At 48.2% G+C, this 5,433-nt stretch overlaps 1 protein-coding gene across 3 annotated transcripts in view; it reads right to left on the reverse strand.

The window, feature by feature from the left end:
- Positions 1 to 3,641, reverse strand: part of VPS13D (vacuolar protein sorting 13 homolog D) — a 245,792-nt gene extending 242,151 nt beyond the window's left edge. For 2 of the 3 annotated variants that reach the window (XM_022598274.2, XM_022598273.3), the window contains exon 1: positions 3,537 to 3,641. The gene's annotated coding sequence lies outside the window, so the exon portion shown is untranslated. Of the gene's footprint in view, positions 1 to 3,085; positions 3,502 to 3,536 lie in introns of those variants that run through there. The other variant, XM_089901016.1, reaches the window with a different exon arrangement.
- Between the last annotated feature and the right edge of the window lie 1,792 nt (positions 3,642 to 5,433).

The raw sequence follows: 5,433 nt of genomic DNA on the forward strand, positions 1-5,433 counted from the left end.
CTCTACCTGCCCTGAAGGTGGCTGGATGCAAATCACAGATTTAAGAAAAGATGGAGTGACCAATGTTCACTGCACCACTGTTTACAATAGCCAAGACATGGGGGCACCCTAAGTGTCCATCAACAGATGAATGGATAAAGAAGGTGTGGTGTGTGTATGTATGTGTGTATGTGTGTGTGTGTATATATATATATATATATATATATATATATATATAAAATGGAATACTACTCAGCCATAAAAAAGAAGGAAATATTATTTGCAGCAACATGCATGGACCTAGAGACTATCAAACTAAGTGAAGTCAGACAGAGAAAGACAAATATTATATGATATCGTTTATATGTGAAATCTGAAAAATAATATAAATGAATCTATATACAAAAGAGAAACAGACTCACAGACATAGAAAACAAACTTATGGCTACTAAAGGGGGAAGAGGGGAGGGATAAATTAGGAGTATGGGATTAACAGACACACTAACATATATAAAATAGATAAGCAACAAGGGTTTACTGCATAACACAGGGAAGAATATTCAATACTGTATAATAACCTATAATAGAAAATAATCTGAAATATATATAACTGAATCACTTTGCTGTATACCTGAAACTACCACAATATTGTAAATCAACTATACTTCAATTAAAAAAAAAAAAAAAAGATGGGCTGCAAAGCACTGTGCAATGCCCCCACCAGTAAATGGAGGCCAAACCAACACATCTGCATTTTGATGCAGCTGCAAGGGATAGGCACTTATAAATTTACCAAAAATTACCTACAATTCAAAGTTGTGTATCTTTTCGATGTAACTGATTGTTAAACTGCTTGCTTTTGGTGACTGACCTGGGGACTAGACTGTCCTGATCAGAGGTTCTCATCCAGATGTGATACAGCAATGTCTAGAGACATTTTTGAATATCACGACTGGGGGGATTGCTACTGGTACCTTGTGAGAAGAGACCATGGAGGCTGCTAAACTTCCTACAATGCACGAGGTAGCCCCCCGCAGCAATGAATTATCCAGCCCCAAATGCCAATAGTACCAAGGTTGAGAAACCCTCTCCTAGATTAAGGCAAAAATGGCCTAAGAGATTGCATCAATAAACTTCATATTCTGCACCGATCCTCTTTAAGCCTTCCCGAAATCAATTTTGCAAACCTCTTCATCAGGCTCATTCATAAAATGATATAAATGGAAGGGAGACAACAGTGGTTTATCGTTCTTCTTAACTGTCCTGGAGCTGCATTGCTGGTACCTGGACACCAGACAGTGCTGATACAAGGGACCCCCTTAGTCAGTAACTGCAGACAACAGAAATCCTCTGGTTCCAGCTGCAGTATTTACAGTCAGTGCTGATTTACTGCTGTCACTACAATAACTGCTGTTTATTAGCATTACAAAACAGAGATTATTTTTAGTATTCCGTAAAGTTAACATGAGGGAACTTGAGACACAAAAGTTTAAATGGGTTTCAAGATTGCTCAGCTAGTAGATCCTAGTTAGAACTGTGAGCTCAAAATCTTGCTTTGAGCCAAGCATGTCGGACACCAGCCCACCAAGCCTGACACTCCAGGTTTGCTGTGGCAGGCATCCCACTTGGAACCGGCCCTTTCGGGATCCTTTCCAAGCACTTTGCCCCACCTCCAGTTATTCACCTTAGTGCCAGGAGATACTCTTACCCCAACTGAGAGGCCTCCACCCACCAGAAACCCCCAAACACAAAGCTCTACAAGTTAACCTCCAGGAAAAATCTGTTTTTATTTGTCAATAGTGTCCTGCATTTCCAGAGAAGATTAACTTTTATTTGTCAACAACGACAGTAAAAACATAAGAAAATAAACAGCATTTGGAAAAATACTAATTTCTTTCCAAAGATCTTTTTTAAAGCTACATTTTTATGTAAAATTAGGAATCTGCTAAAAATTACTGCATACACTTATTTAAAGAAGAGATTACAAGAACAAATTTCTTAAAATAAGAAATGTTTAACAGCCTGAGTAAAGGAAACACTTCTTTCTATAACTTTAAATGAGTAAACCTACAAAAACAAAACAAGAACCTGACTAACCTAGTCTTACTATGTAGAGTCCAAACACACTTAGGCAAAGAGCCAAAGTTAGAAAACTCTTTACTTCTGAAGTGGCTGCCATTGATTCTGGTCCTAAATGCCAACAAACTCTCTCTGGTGCCATCCACAAGTGCTCTTCTCATAAAGGGAAACAACCGTCAGTTTGTACACAAGATCTGGCCCTACCCTACCTTCCCTGAAGGTAGACGAATGCAAAGCACTGATTAAAAGAAGATGGGGTAAGAAACACTATAAAACGCCCTGTGCAGTAAGTATATTGAGGCCCAAGCTAGATGGCATCCATTAGCTCTGCTAAGCATCTAGAGCAGATTTGACGCCACTTCAAGGATTCCGTTAAGGAATCCGGTGTCAGGAAAGGCCGCCAGACTGGCCAGAATCCCAAAGTGTTTTTACACTCTGGTCCATCAGGGTTTCTAGGCCTGGTACTAACCCCACCTGGCCTCCCCTAATCGGTGGAGCAGGTGACACTGGGGATCAGTGCTCAGCCTACCGGTGGGCAGACGCCGGCCATGACCTTGAGCCAGACCCCTCCCTCGAGGAGCGGCTGGAGCCCTGGGGCCCTGAGTAGGAAGGGCTGGCAACAGGACGCGGGAGCGGAGGCGGCGGGGCTGAGGGCTGCCGGCCCTGCGAGCTCGGACATCGGAGGCCGGAGAGGGGCGGAGGCCCGGCAGGAAGGAGACTGCCCAGGAGGCGAGGCTCCTCCAGCCCGCCTGCCGCCCCTCTGCTCTCAGAACCCTAAGCCCGGCTCCAGGGGACGGAGAGCCCACCTCCCAGATACAGCCTGAAAGGAACACAGCCGCGCGTCCCAGCCCCGGAAGGAGGGGCTCAGCCAGGATGTGACCCCGGGAGGCGAGGGATAAAGAGAGGTTTGAGGCCTGATGTCCCATCCCAGAACGAGACCCCAGAAAGCTGGAGAAGGGGATGTTTAAGACTCTCTGGAGCCCTGACTGGAGCCATGTTCTTGGGCATAAGGCAGGGGAGCTCATACCCTGGGCTCCCGCGTGGAGACCGAGGCTCCAGCGGGGAGACGCGGCCTGACACCCCCTCGATCCCAGGGCACCAGGCTGCCCCGACCCGGAAAAGCGTGCGGGTCCGGCGGGGGTTCAAACTCCCCAGAACACGGACGCCGAAGTCCCGGGAGGCTCAGGACGCCCGAGCATATGGCTCGGGTGCCCGCAGGGCCTCGGACTCGAGAGTCCCGGTGAGGGCGGGGCGCTCGGGGCCGTCTGGGGCTCGGACACCCCAGGGATCCCCCGAGGAGCTTAGACGGCCGGAGGGCCGGACGCCGGGGTCCCCGGGCTCCCAGCGCAGCGCTCCGCCCGGGCGGGCCGGGGCCTCCAGGTCTGAAGCGAAGTCGGAGCGGTCGACCGCAGGTCCACGCCCGCCCTGCGGCCCCCGGCCCTGCTCGCCGCCCGGCGCCGCCCCGCCTCGGCCCGTACCTGTAGGTGTCCCGGACCGCCCGCCCCAGCCAGGCACTGCGCGGCGCTTCCTCTTCGCAGCTCCTCAATGGCGCTGGCCCGCTTGCGCTCAGACCCGCCCCGACCCGACCAATCGAGCGGGCGACGCGCCTGCGCCTGGCCAGCCGAGCGCCGAGTCATCGAGGAGGCGCCCCCTGGCGCCCGCGGCCGCTCCTGCAGGGCTGCCCGCCCCTCCAGGGCTCGCAGGTGCTGGGGCTGAAGCGGTAGAAAGGCCCAAACAGCCCCCCCATTTTACAGCGCGGGGGTAAACCGAGTCCGGGGGAAGGATAATATATAGGACATATTGGCTCAGAAGTATTAGAACCCAGAATTCTTCCGTCTACAACGACCCGCCCGCAATCTGTTCGCCACTTATCAGCCGCAGGAGTCTGTTAAAACATAATTAATACCATGCCACTTTCCTGGTTAAAACCTCTTCCTCATTATACTTAAGTTAAAACCCACCTCCTCAGAGAGCCGACACCAAGATCCTACTGAATTTGTTCCATTCGCATTTCTGCCACTCTTTCCCAGGCCCGCTCTGTCCCAGCATCCTTCAGTTCCTGCCCCGGGACTTTTGCATTTGCATCTCTCTACTTAGGATGCTTTTACCCTAACTGCTGTCCAATGGGAATATAATGCAAGCCACATAGTACATTTATTTAGTCGGTACATTTTTTACAGGAAAAAGAAAAAGGTGAAATTAATAATATATTTTATTTAATCCAATATGTTCTAAATATTATCACCTCAACCTGTAACCAACAGAAAAAAATTATTAATGAGATATTTTGGGGTTTTTTATATTAGTTTTTTAGATCTGGTGTGTATTTTACGCTACTGCACATCGTAATACAAACTAGCTACATTTCAAGTGCTCAATAGACTTGTATGACTACAGGGCAGCTCTGGATAATCATACAGGCCACTCCTTGCTTCAAATATTCCATCTCAGAGAGGATTTCTCTGCTGCCGTATCTGAAGTTCCCCTCATCCATAACCCTGTTATATTATCTTAACAGAATGCTGCCTGAGATGAGATCATCTTATTTGTTTATACCTATGTTATCTTTCATCACCCTGAAAGTTCACTGACAGCAGAGATTATGTCTTTTTCACAAATGTTTCCTCAGTACCTAGACATGGCCTAGCACAGAAAAGGCCCAATGCTATGAAAGAATGAACAAATGAACGCCTCATCTTGGATTATCACCAGAAGGGCAGGAAGAACATCTCAGGCTCACAAAAAGTCAGAAGACGCAGGACACAGGCTGGCAAGGTTGCAAGACTATCTATTTACCATGACATTTATCAGCCCTCATGATGATAAGCTAATGAAGGTGCCTGTGGGCTGACTCACTCCCAAGCAAGCCCTGAGTTTCTCTGAGGTGGGGGTCAACCCATCAGAATCTCAACACTGGGTCCCCCCAGAAGCTGAGGTTTGGGTGTAAAACCCTAGACTCCGCAGAAGGCAGAAGGGAAGGCAGCCATCAGAGCTGAAGGAGCTCAGGGTCCAGATCTTCCAACACAGAGACACCTGACTGTACCTGGGGAGTTTATTTAAAACGCAGATGCCAGGGCACCATTCCTTCAACCAGTATCACTGAGAGTCTTTGGGCCTCGGCCCCTTATCAATCTTAACATACGTTTACCACACAGCCATCCCACTCCCAGGTATTTACGCAAGAGAAATGAAAGCACATGTGCATGCAAAGACTTATACACAAATATTCACAGCAGCTTTATTCATCATAGCCCAAAACAGGAAATAATCAAAATACCCATCAACAGGAGAATGGATAAAGATATTGCAGGGACTTCCCTGGTGGTCCACTGGGTAAGACTCCACACCCCAGTGCAGGGAGTCTGGGTTCAGTCC

The sequence above is a fragment of the Delphinapterus leucas genome, chromosome 1 (assembly GCF_059928025.1).
Source record: "Delphinapterus leucas isolate spDelLeu-1000000601 "Yukka" chromosome 1, BTC_Dleu_Yukka2, whole genome shotgun sequence".
NCBI classification, from domain to species: domain Eukaryota; kingdom Metazoa; phylum Chordata; class Mammalia; order Artiodactyla; family Monodontidae; genus Delphinapterus; species Delphinapterus leucas.